Consider the following 13,013-nt stretch of genomic DNA (forward strand, 5'->3'; position numbering starts at 1 on the left):
GCCCATCTAACACCTTTATGATTCGCTGAAACAATGACAGGTCCAATCATTCCACACCACGCAACAAAGGTAGACAAATGCTATTGTGGCTAAACAGAAGCCAGGTCCAGCAGCCAAGCTCCCAAAATGTGGTGGAAAGCCTGAAACCAGAAGAGTAAAGAAGCTGCTATAAAAAACGTTGTAATTGCAGTTTTGGAAACAGGCTCCTCAAATAATTTTTTGACTATGTAGTGTAACAAAGAGATTACGTGTAGAGGAATTCACTGTAAAGGATGTGAGCACCACATGATCAGACAGCATCTGTGTCTTTAGGTATCTATCCAGGTAGTTTGTTATTTTTAAAATGTTCTGCAAACATTAAGTGAAACTTATTCTACCACTATGTAGATCAGTCAATATTTATCTCCCATCATGCATTGTGCACAAGGGTCTTGGGGGGGGGGGGGGGTTGAGACCCCTTGATTGACACTTGAGACCCCCTGGAAGCCTCAACAGCGAAATTCTGGATGAGGCAGATGCACATTATAGGTCCGATATCTTTGTGCCCTGCAGCGTGTTCTCCTTCCTCACCCCCCCCCCCCGCTGACCTGCGCTCATTACACTTTAACAATAAACACCACTAGTCAGACGTTATTAGGACCTGAACAGTCCAGAAGTTTACTTTGTGTTGATTTGATTCGCTCTCGAGTTTACAAGAAGGGTATTTAAACACGTTGAGAAGAAAGTCCCACATTTTGCGCACACACAGTTCCGCTGAAACACACAACACGAGATGAGACATGACACGGCCAGGACATCAGGGTTAAAGCGACCGGAACGATCCGGACTCATGTTTTCCGACATCATCGATTAATAACTAAATACATGTGATGGTCAGTCTGTGTGAAGAGCGACAGAGACGGGCAGACACACACTCACACTGGAGCACTAGGAAGGGGGACCCCCGATTGCCACTGGGTATTTTGCACACTGATTAAAAGCTAAAGTTAGATGGTTCCCAGAGGAGAGGAATGACCTGTGTGGCATCCAAAATTGCTTTTTTTTTTGTCAATTTATTTTTTAGCAATGACCAGACGGTTTCATACAGATTATTTCTTCAGTAAAAGGCTGTTGCAGCAGAAAGTGGATGTATGTGGCTTATCCAGAAAAACTGGGACACTGACTGTGCAAGCAGATGTCGCTGGTTATTTTTTAATTAAGTTTCATTCACCTCCACTGTACTGATGTCCGGCAGAAATCTAAGAGATGAATATCTGAACACGTAAACCCAAACATCACCACCAATAAAAGCTTTTATTAATAGGTTTGTTTTGACAGATGTCTTTGAAATATGGTAAGACTCATTAGTTCAAATGAAAGCATTGTCTATAAAAGCAGTGGTGTAGTGGTGTCTGGAGATATTCTCTGAATTTGTCTTTTTTTTCAGCCATTCCAGCAAAGGATTAACATTGTGTGTTGTGACAGTGACATGTCAAACTACTCTTGCTTATTTAGTTCACCCAGAAAGGACAAATTGACACTGATGCAGATTTAGCTGAACGACCATCACAACCTGAGCCAGTGGCGAGCAGCACAGAGGTAAAACGTACTGAAACATCTGCTGACATTTTGTTTGGGTAGTTCGCCTCATGTTTGAATTTCCTTAGAGGCCGAATTTAGTTTGAGTTCTGTTAATCAGGAGATCAGGTAAAGGGAAGGAGATATTTTTTACCAGGAAGACAAACACATATATGGCCCGCCCTATTCTGCCTCTAATTGGCTTACTCTGATATTATTATCCTCACTAACCAATCAGAGGCAGATGAAATTGGGGGATGCTTTTGCTGTCCTAGGAAAAAATGGGCTTGCAGAACACGAATGAATGATGCGCACAAGAGGCGATTTAGAAGTGGGTATATGCTATGCTGTATTCCCACTGCTATGCTATGAAAAATAAGTGGGTATGCAACGTATACCTGCGTGCACCCTTCACTACACTACTGTATAAAAGGGAAAGTTATTTATTTGTGACAATGGAATGATTTGATTAATCTTCACGTTGACGGCTGAAACTGAAAACCTGACAGGCTTCAGCACTGCAGCGTTTCTCACTGCACGACAGTCAGGCCTCTCACTTGTGTGGCTGCACTGAGTCAAGACCTGCAGCAAGCTCGGTCACAACACCTCTGAGAAAAAGAAATACAGCCCACTGCTTCTGTTTATATCTCGCAGCATCACTTTGGTCATTGATATCTTCACCAATTTTTACGGCACAGAGATACGATGTAGCCGTGCCTCCGTCAATCAATAATCAATTACTGCGGGACCAAATCGCAGAGGAACTGTGCAGCTTCAGAACATTGCTTAAAGATTTTTCACCGCCACATACATTCTGTACACAAAACGTCACGTGTGCCAATCAATTAAATATACATACATTATAGGTATATCAAAAAAAACACTTTGAGATAAACGTCACACACAGTAATGCAGAGATAAACCATACAGATTGTCTGAAGCAGCTGCATCCCCCATGAGGGAGGAATGCATTTCAGGGCTGTTGGATTAGGTTCAGTGCACAACCAGTTTCAGAATGTATGAGTTTCCCCACACCTGGAAGAAAACATGGAGTCTTATTAAAGCAGCATTCATGTGATTTCCGCTAAAATGGATCGAAGACTTGTGCAAATCCCATATTCGCAGTATTTAAATTGTTTGTATTGTGTCTTGTATCTTACTTACGTACATTTAGAGTCATTTTCAAATGTCATTTCTTATGGAAGGAAACCGTGTCTGATAATGTGATGGGTTTCAATAACTCAACTAGAAGCAGCTAACCTGGCTCTGCCTTAAAGTAACAAAATGTATCTAACACCTCTTCATTGATAAACACTGTTTAAATAATTTTTTATCTATTTTAAAATACTGGTGTGGTGTGTCATCTCCTGTGACTCTTAGCTAGGAATAAAATGTGTGTTTTAATCAAATGTCAAACAATGTCTTTGGATAATCAAAATCGTCAATATATTCTCTGACAAATGGATTACCTGACCTATCATTTTTGAATTACTGAAAATAATCATCAGTCAGAATTGTGCGTAGTCCAAGGAACAGCGATGCAGCAGTTAGTGAGAGGCTGCCTGGACAAATAAAACCCTGCTCCACACTGCTGGCAGACAGATGTATGGAGAAGCCACCTACACAGCCCATAGAAAAAGCAACGTGTGTGCACAGTATGACATGAACCTTAAAAACCCAATGTGCCACTTATCTATGAAGGACACTGTGCAATTCTGAGGGATGAGACCGGTAGCAAATCTGAAAGCCGGCTATTATGTATCAATCGTTGAAATGCCTGCATTTTCAATATCTCCCCCATGTCCTTGCTGTTTGAAGGACACAGCTGCGTCGTATGCACAAGTCAATCGCTGAAGAGCAAACACACGCATTTACATTTATATACACGCGCATTTAGCTGATGTGCTGTTCTGCAGAGTGGCTCCCGGCGAGATAGCGACGGTAGATCCAGCTCTGATTTTTTTTTAGATCTCTTATGAGGCAGAGCAAAGGTCAGAGACGGGTGGAGAGCGTCCTATAAATATGCAACCTTGGGTGAGAGAAATGTGAGGGAGAATAAGTGAACGAAATAAGAGGTCAAATGAATCATTTTTTGTTGAGAGAAGGACAACAGGTGAGAGGAGATATTATCTTTTCCAGCACTGAATGTGCTTCCACTGGAACTTTGTACACAATCTGACTGTGTTTTCGAGGGGAAACGTTAATAACACCTGATGTCTTGATCTTGGGAAAGAAAAACACAAATTCCAGTTCGCTAAGAAAATATTTCCAAGGGGAAAATACAGAAATACACATAGAATTATACTAAAGAGTATAGAAATATCTGAGGGATTGGATGTGGAGTTGTTTGCTGTGGAATGCGCCTGGTGAGAACTGCTTATTACGACTGAGGGAGACGATAAACAAATTTCCATACAGAGTAATATACTTTTTAAAAAGTACAGAGCGGGGACCATCAGGGGCCGATGAACGGATCCCACCGGGTCCTCCTGAGCAAAATGAGAAGGGGTTTAATTTTGCTCTTATTTTATTGCTTTGCCGAAATGTTTGAACACTCGGGGAACGCATGAAGATAACCGATGAGTCATATGTTTCATTCCGCCGACTGTGGCCATCACCCTAGCAATTGCCTGCTTTATGATTCTAAACCCGAGACAACAATCATCAACAGAAACCACAGGTGAATGCCTCGCTTCTGTGTCATGTTGTGATGTAATTTCACTTGAAAAAAACAAACCAGATACAATGGGAGTGCATTGAGACATATTTCTACATCTGAGGTTGGTAGACACAAAGAAATGTGGATAGTGAAGAATGATTTTTTTCAGCGTCCAACATTCTGGATTTTTTTTCTTCAATACATTACATTACATTACATGTCATTTAGCTGACGCTTTTATCCAAAGCGACTTACAATTACACTTTCTATCGAGGGTGTAAAATAGGTATTTTGATAATTAACCGTTATTATAAAACATCTCTTCTTGTAAGTGTAGCACCTACAAATGATTGTTGTTTTGTGGATGTTTAAATAGTTGAAAAACGTTTCAGGTTTTATGATGAAGCTGCTTATCCTCCAACTTTGTCCATTCTGCGTGTTGAGCAAAAATGTCATCTTGAATCATGTAGAATGGTTTTTATATCATGCAACACCTCTAAGAAAAAGATTTTCTAAAAATAAAGACACCAGAAAGGACACCATAAATATTCTTTCACCTTTTTAATCCAATACCGTCTTGCTATTGTTTATGTGTGGACTATCTTGAGTTAGTGGAGTGTTTGACAAAGATGTCTGAGTAATGTCATTAATCTGAAGTGCCAGCGTTCATTACCATTCACTGCATCTGCTTAAACTGGAGAGTTATTTTACAATTCTCTAAAGTCCAAATCAAGGGTGTCAATAATAAATTATTAACAACTAATTAAAAATGTATATAAAACAAAACGAGTCGTTCCAACTTTCTTTTTTTTTAACATGCGCACAGTTGTTTTCTGTAATGTAAAGTTGGATTACTTCATAAGTGCATATTGTTACAGACTACTGAAAGATAAAAGATGTTTTTTTTTATTCTCAATTAAAAAGAAGGATTGTGTGTACATTTCCGACTTCTCCAAAATAATTCCATGTGTTTGCACAAGCCTTCTCGCCAAAGCAAGCGTTCAGGTTCAGTGTGCGGACACGGGTGAATAACTGAGCTGGCCTCATGGGTACACACCCAGGATCCCAATGGCCACAATGAGATGCCGCAGAGAAACACGACACAATTAGAAAGAGACACAACCCATTCACACGCCTGTGCCCTGGGAGCCGCTGCTTCACAATCCTTGCATTGTAAGCCTAATAGGTGGAGAAGCATCACGAGTGCGTCTGAATGGCCGGATCTCAATCCAGCTGCCCACCTACAGTCTGATTTAGCCCAAGGTAAAAGAAAACCAAGCAAGGATATGTAATCCTATAAAAGAATGTTGTTCTCTCCAGCAGAGTTCCAGAGATGAGTCGGTATTGACACTGTCCTGGAGGCTCGCGCTGGAAGACCACTTGTTATTTGTCCCTCCCACCTGAACAGATTCGCTCCTGGACACTCTGTCCCCGCTCCCCCTTCAGCACCAGATGTCACTGATCACAGTCATCAAGTGTTCAATACTCCTTTTTCAATCCGGACATCAGCGTGGATGTACACTCCCACCGCCTTCACACAACATGTCATTAGATCTCTGAGTGTCAAGCTCTCTCTCAGTGCCACAGTAGATCACAACAAGGTCCACTAAGCACATCCCACCTCCACCTAAATACACAGTCGTGACACCAGTACTGCGGATGAGCCCCTCAATCTCCTCCAAACTGCCTCAGTTCTTTGAAGTCATCGGATTCCACAAGGTGTTGAGCACTTTCCCCCGAGACCCTGATCCATGTTGACCGCATGACATCATTTCCGCACACCCACGCTGCCAATCTCCTGTTCTGCCACATCACGACTGTGTTCTTCACATCTGGGTGACATGGTCATGTTCACGAAATGGGTTGGATTTGACGTTCGGACTCCCCCACACCATTACACCACCCGTGTCCACAGCAGCCTCACATTCTCTGTTGTTGGCCGACGGAGTGGAGACTGAAGCCCGTCCACCTCAAGGTTTGGGTGTGTTGTTCACTCTGAGATGCTGATCTGCTCACCACAGTTGTAAAGGGGTTATCTGAGGTATGCCGTAGCCTTTCTCCTCTGACCCATCTCATCGTCGAGGTTTTTTCCGGTTTTGCAGAACTCGCTCTTTTGTTTTACTCACCAGTCTCTAGAGTAAAAACTCCAGAGAGTGTGAGAGATCGGGAGTTTCAGAAATACTCAAACGGGCCCGACAACAGCAATCATGCCACTGTCCACCTCACTAACATCACATGTTTCTCCATTCTGATGTGGGATGTGAACGCTAACTGAAGCTGCTGACGTGTACCTGCGGGATCTAACGCTGCCAGGTGTGTGTGGATTTACTGGACTGCCACAGTATTTAGAGATCAAATACGGCTGTTGTCCTTCTTCCCTCTGCTTTCCAGCTGCAGGAGTTGGGTTCTGACTTTGTCGCTTTCGTCTCTCTCCTCCATTATTTGTTTGACAGGATCTCTTCCCCTCCCCGGGTCTCTGGCAGCGGCAGTGGGCGTTCAGTGTGAAATCTGAGGCAGCAGCGCCTCTTCTTCTCCGAGGATTTCCGGCGGCCACAATATACAGCAGCCGAGTCCCGACAAAGTAGCTGACAGGTAAATGTTGTGCTTACACGGTTCAGAGAACGTGTGAGAAATTGCACGGTGCGTGGCAGGCATCCAGGGTGACTGATGGAGCAACTGTACCACGCACACATGCACGGTGCGCAGAGCGAAAGAGAGAGAGAGAGAGAGACAGGGGGGAGAGAGGCAGGGAGGTTTTCAGTGGGAGAGCAAGAGCGCACACGCAAACGCGCACGTTGGTGAGACGACGCAAAGCAGAGGTTGAAGGACAGGTCGGCTTCAGCTTTGGCTTTTATGTAAAACGATGGGACAGGGCTGGATTAGGGTTTCGCGCACAGGCACGCTCTTAACACGCACCTACGGAGGGGAAACTGCAAAGTTGTAGTGACGCAAAAAAAACAACACAATCCAGAACTCGCACACATTTCCACAGCATGGTCTGGATGTGGAGCTTCACTCCGTCTTCGCAGGCTTTCAAACGTTCAAAACACACGCAATCACACAAAAAGAGTGCGGAAAGACCCACGTGTGACCTCCGATGTGTGTTTGGTTTTGCGCAACTCTTTTGCACAACATCAATTTTTTGCACAACTCGAACTCTCCCCTCTCCCCCCCCCCCCTGTCCTCTCTCTCTGCTGATCCATCATGCGTCACGACTTGATCTCAACTCGAGCTGCAGCTGACCACCCGAACCCGTTCCGCCGTCTTGTGCGTTGCGCGTAAAAAAACGCGCCTGGCGACAAAAACGCACGGGGTCGCATTCCTCCCCCAGGAGAGGAAACACACACACACACACACACACACACACACACACTGAAAACTCACCCAGGGTGTGAACGCAGGTCCTTCCCGTGCGCCTCTAGATGTGCGTGTGTCCCTGTATCCAGTAAAAAGAGGAGGGAGAAACCCGTGCGGCAAAGGCGCAAAACGAACTAGAGGACGGCAGCCATACGCCACCGACTTCCCTCCTTCTTCTCCTCTTCCTCTCCTCTTCCTCTCCTCTTTCTCTCCTTCCCTCAGTCCCTGCCTCTTCCTCGGGGCAGGCTGAGCAGCGGCTGTAATAATCCAGACATTGTCCTCTTCTTCAAAACATTAACATCAAACTACGGACTCCGATTCGTGCCACAACTCACAAGTTCACAGTTCGGAATGGGTTTTCCTGCGCTCTGCTTGGAGATGGTGTGCCTCAGTAATCCGCGTTTGGAAACAGTCTGATCGAACAGTCCACGAATTTAAAAGAAGCTCCTTACGATATTGTTCTAGTCAGAGCAGTGGCTGCGGAGAAAGTTTGCTCCCAAAGTGGCTGAGAAACGGATGAGCTCGGGCGTGAAAGGAGGGAGATAATCCCAGGGAGATTAGTTCTTCCCTCTCTTCCCGCTCCGGACCAAAAGCAAACTCTCTCCTCACAGGGGCTGGGGGTGCACCTGCTGCCGGAGCAGACACGCACAGGTATCCACTGGCTGAGCGCCCTCCTCTTCCTCTTCCTCTTCCTCTCTGTACCGCAGTTTGCTTTTCTTTTTCAAATGTCTTATTATTCCGGATCGCCTGGGTCTCTGCGCGCCTCGGTCATCACTCACGGTGTCACAGCACTGGCGTTGCCTTTCCAAGTGACTCGGGGAAGCGCGTCTCTTTTCACCAGCGCTCTCCTCCTCTCTCCCGCTCTCTCTCCTCTCCTCTACGAGATCTGTCCATCCTGCTGGGGTGAAACCACACCTCGCTCGGCTGCGATTGGCTGAAAGCAGCGGAGGGGGAGGAGGAGGAGGAGGCGAGGGAAGGAGGTGAGGCTGCGATGATGATGAGCACCGGGGAGAGGGGATGGAGGGAGGAGGACGAGAGGATGGGAAGAATGGATAGAAGGATGAGAGATCTTGACGAGGAGAGGATGGAGAGAAAACGTGGGATGAAAGAGGAGAGACAGTTTGTGCCAGGAAAGGAGGATAACTGAGACTGTGTGTGTGTGTGTGTGTGTGTGTGTGTGTGTGTGTGTGTGTGTGTGTGTGTGAGGCACTGAGCTCTATGTGTTTGAGCCCAAAGGGGAGGGCTGGCTAATGAAAGTGAAAATGCTTCCCTCCTCTTTCCTCATTCATTCACAGCGCTTTAGCCAAATTTGTCTGCAAATCCGCTTTGACTCCCGGCAACACAAAATTCATTCTGACAGTGTCCCCCCCATTACGCAGCGGAGTCATACACTTCTGGCTGTCCGTCTTTCCGCCTCCTTCTCTTTATAAAATCTGGTGTCTGTCAGCCGAGCGGCTTTCTCGAGTCTGTAATGAATAAGTAAGTGGTTGAAGGGAGGCTGGAGAGTGAAGTGCATGCTGAATATACTGCCGAGGGGCGTCGGGAGGGAAATAAGTAACAGCATGAGCCGCCTCTGTAATGGGAGCAAATGAGGTGGGCCGGATATTGTTGTGGCACAACCGCACATAGGCAAGAGGGAGAGGGTCGACAAAAATCTCCTGACAGCTCCCGGGAAAGGCTGTGATTGATGGAAACGCTCTGGGGAGTGTTTCGATATGAACTTGGTTAACTCAGAGCCACATGAGGCATTCATCACTGGCTGCCACGCTGGAGTGAGACGCCTGCTGTGAGCTTGGCAGCATTTGATTTAGAGAGGCACCTGAGGAACATCTTCACAGGAGCAGCAACTGTCTGCTTGTGGATGTTTTAATGATCACATGAACAAATGTCCAAGACCACCACAGAATGGAAGGATTCACATGTGGGTTTCAGGGGTCCATGGATAGAGGCTATTAAGCTGTACCAATTGGAAAGACCACCACAGAATGGAAGGATTAACTAAGTGGGTTTCAGGGGTCCATGGATAGAGGATGTTAAGCTGTACTAATTGGAAAGCCCAACAAGATAAATCTGTAACTTTGAAACAGCCTATATGCAAATATCAAAAGTGATATTGACCTAAATTGTTTACTTTAAATTGGAGCATCTTGGACACTTTAGCCGTTTTCAGACATGCCGGAAATGCCCACACAATGGAGCTTACAATTTTCCTTCCATGTATGAAGAAGGAGGAGATTCTCCAGTGAGAAACGTTCACATCAACAGGAAAACGTTCACAGCCCTCGCGGTGGCGCAGCATGAAGGAGACACGACGCAACGTATCAATTCCGCCGAAGAGATCACATGTTCGTTTACGGCACATCGACACCAGTGACAGCCTTTATCGCCAGGAGCTCTTGAATCCCCTCGTCTTCCCACGTTTGACACCTTTATCAGTGTCCTCTAAGTGTAAGTCCTGTTTTTCATCCTGAGATATTCGTATACTTTTTGGAGTTGTTTGCGTCCATCGCGTGTTGGATACGACATCAATGCACCCACTAACTCATGGATAATCTCATGATATATTTTATTCAGACATTATCTGGAGTTTTTACACAGGGGCTGGCAGAAACAACTCCAGCATTTTTAGGAGATTATCTGGAGTTCTGTACATGCCTGAAAGCAACTTCAGTCCGTTATTTGGATGACTCCGTTAGCCTGTTTGTGTGTCTTCTCATCATGTTGCATTGTGTTGCTGCTGGCTGGGTGTGGTCTCCTTCTTTCTACTCGGGGTCACCCACTTGCTCCCAGTAATTCTTCCTCACTCAGCCAGCTCCTCAGACACTCTAATCCCTGAGCTCTCTGAAATCACTGTGAACTGGATCTTGTCAGACTCTGGACCCCCTGCTTCCCTCTCGCTGCTTTAATAGCTTTTTGTTATTGGTCAGCTTCCCGTACAATATCACTTTGTACCGCTTTCTTTGTTTTTTGTGCTTGCACATCTTTGCTTTTGTGTCCAACTAAAAATACAAACCCTAATTAAAGTGTTTAGTTATGTTTGCTTGGATTCATCACTAAGCTTTGACTCATGAATCGTGGTCATTATGGTGGATGACTTCATGTAACAGGGGATGAAATAGAGGAAAGTAGCAAAGTTCCCTCTGGGAGGAGAAATATCTTACTCGTAGCTAATCAATATTTGCATGTATGAGAATCTCCCTGGAGGAGCTGGGGAGAGAGGGATGTGTGGAACTCCCTGTGTAGCTGGCTGCTTCTCAACCTGATCTCGGATAAGCAGAAGAAAAGGAATGGATGTACAAGGATAACTTCTTGAACTCTGAAAACTGGCCATGGCCTAATTTATCTGAGCTATCAAGTTGGAATATTACATGTGTATGGTACAGGAGTGTTCTGATGACATGTCATTTCAAACCCAAATTAATATTTATTAAAAGTCTTTAATTTATGACAAGACTTGACCATTTTATTTGAGGATTTATGGCAACACTGATGCAACATTTTATCTCTAAAGTGTAAAGCATCTCATTTTTATTTAGCATGGAATTCTCTGTAGCTTTCATCCTGTTGAGTAAGACTTCCGTCCATTTGACCGGCAGAAGGGACGTTTGATGTAGAGACTGTCAGTTCACTCAAGTCATTTATTAAACACAAACTGTGAAACAGTAAATCAGAGTCTGTGAGGTACGCGTGCCTTTGCTCAACCACTCTGAGTGCCATGTTAAGAGAGAGACTGTGGCTCCGGGGGTAGAGTGGTCATTGTCTAGCCAGAAGGCCAACGGTTCGATCCCAGTCTTCTCCATTCCTGTATGCTGAAGTGTCTTTAAGTAAGATACTTAAGTCCAAATTGCCCTTTTATATCGAGAAAGTGCTGCACCTAGATGCACTGTATGTATGTGGGAGTAAATTGGAACATAATGGGTGAATGGCAAAAAATATACCGTAAAACGCTTTGAGTGGGCATCAAGACTAGAAATGCGCTACATAAATACAGCCCATATACTCTAGGGCCAATCCCCGCCGAATGACAAGCAGCTGATTGTGGCCCTCAGCATTTGCCGGTGACCCATGGGTCGCCGACAAATGCAATTTCAGTGGAAGGGTGTCGCAACTGACATCACAGGAGCAGTCAAGGCCAGTTTGGCAGAGACAGTAAACGGATACAGCGTGCACCCAATACGTTTGTAGCTTCAGAGGGATGCAGACATCTGTGGGATGCCGAGTGCTGTCTCTAGCGTGAACAGGAGCAGATGAGTGGAGAAAGTAATGTAAATTTCAATTTTGTCTCTGTCAAAATATTCACCGCTCAAAGAAGGACAAATAAAAAGGTGGGTGCACATATATACAAGCTTGAGATTGAATTCTGCAAAAATAAATATGTTTTGTTTGTTGTTTATGTTTTTGCATCTTATTGTCTTCTTTTAATTTAAAGAGATTTAAGTGCTGTATGTAACTGGAGGGGTATAACGCTCCACCCAGACGATATACAGGGATTGTGTCTTAAAACAAGCCGACAGGACTTCCCTGAGTAATAAATAATCACCGCCCACAGCCAAGCCCTCAGCACTGCTCACCTGAACCCAACAGCCAAGCGTTTAAAAAAGAATATTTTTTGCCTTTTGTAGAAATCTCATCAGAAACAACAAACATCTGAGGGACAACACTAAAGAGGAGACCTGGAAGTATATAGACCTGGAAGGTGCCATATATATTCAATAAGACAAAGTAGAGGAAATCAAGTGAAGAAATCCACTGAAAGTACAGTTGAAGTGTTAGTTAGACATGTTGGGGGTATTTGGAAGCTCAAACCAGCATCAGGGAACCACAAACGAGAATAACCTGGACTGTGAATAAGTAGTGTGTAGGTGTGGCAAAGCAAAATGACGTCTTTAGCAGCATTAGCCCGTATGACTGAGCTCAAACAGATGGCTGCAGACCCAGAAACTGCTCTGTGGGCAAGCATTAGTGATTTGATCCTGTTTGCCATTGACAGCCAGTGCAGGTCGATGAGCAGTGGGGAGACGTGTGAGCTGATTGAAGGCTGATTGAAGACCAGATGCGCTGTTGCATTTAGGACCATGCGTAAGGGTTGCACTGTGCGTGGAGCGAGTCCTGCCCGAAGAGCCTTGCAGTCGTTGAAGTGCCCTTCCCAAGAGCTGGGTCATATACTGAGTCAGTTAAGGCCTGATTTTTGTCATGTTGTAAAGTGCAAAGCGGCACGGCACGGCCGGGAGACAGACGCAACATAACCGAGAAGGATAGCATGGTCATGACACCCAAGTTTCTCATGACCTTGGCTGGCGAGAGAGATGAAAAAGGCGATTTTCATGTTGTACTGGAGAGAATGACAGGCTTGGGATAATGAGGAGTTCAGTCTTAGAAGGGGTTTAGTTGGCAGCGTTGCTTCATCCATGTGGATGTGTCTGAGAGACGAGCCAAGATT

At 45.1% G+C, this 13,013-nt stretch overlaps 1 protein-coding gene and 1 long non-coding RNA gene across 2 annotated transcripts in view; both read right to left on the bottom strand.

Moving 5' to 3' along the window:
* Nucleotides 1-8,465, bottom strand: part of brinp2 (bone morphogenetic protein/retinoic acid inducible neural-specific 2) — a 220,918-nt gene extending 212,453 nt beyond the window's left edge. The window contains exon 1 of the mRNA XM_034614569.1: nucleotides 7,601-8,465. The gene's annotated coding sequence lies outside the window, so the exon portion shown is untranslated. The remainder of the gene's footprint in view (nucleotides 1-7,600) is intronic.
* LOC117778781 overlaps nucleotides 1-13,013 on the bottom strand; it is a 346,339-nt gene that overhangs the window by 301,969 nt on the left and 31,357 nt on the right. The window lies entirely within an intron of this gene.

The sequence above is a fragment of the Hippoglossus hippoglossus genome, chromosome 17 (assembly GCF_009819705.1).
Source record: "Hippoglossus hippoglossus isolate fHipHip1 chromosome 17, fHipHip1.pri, whole genome shotgun sequence".
Lineage (NCBI taxonomy): Eukaryota > Metazoa > Chordata > Actinopteri > Pleuronectiformes > Pleuronectidae > Hippoglossus > Hippoglossus hippoglossus.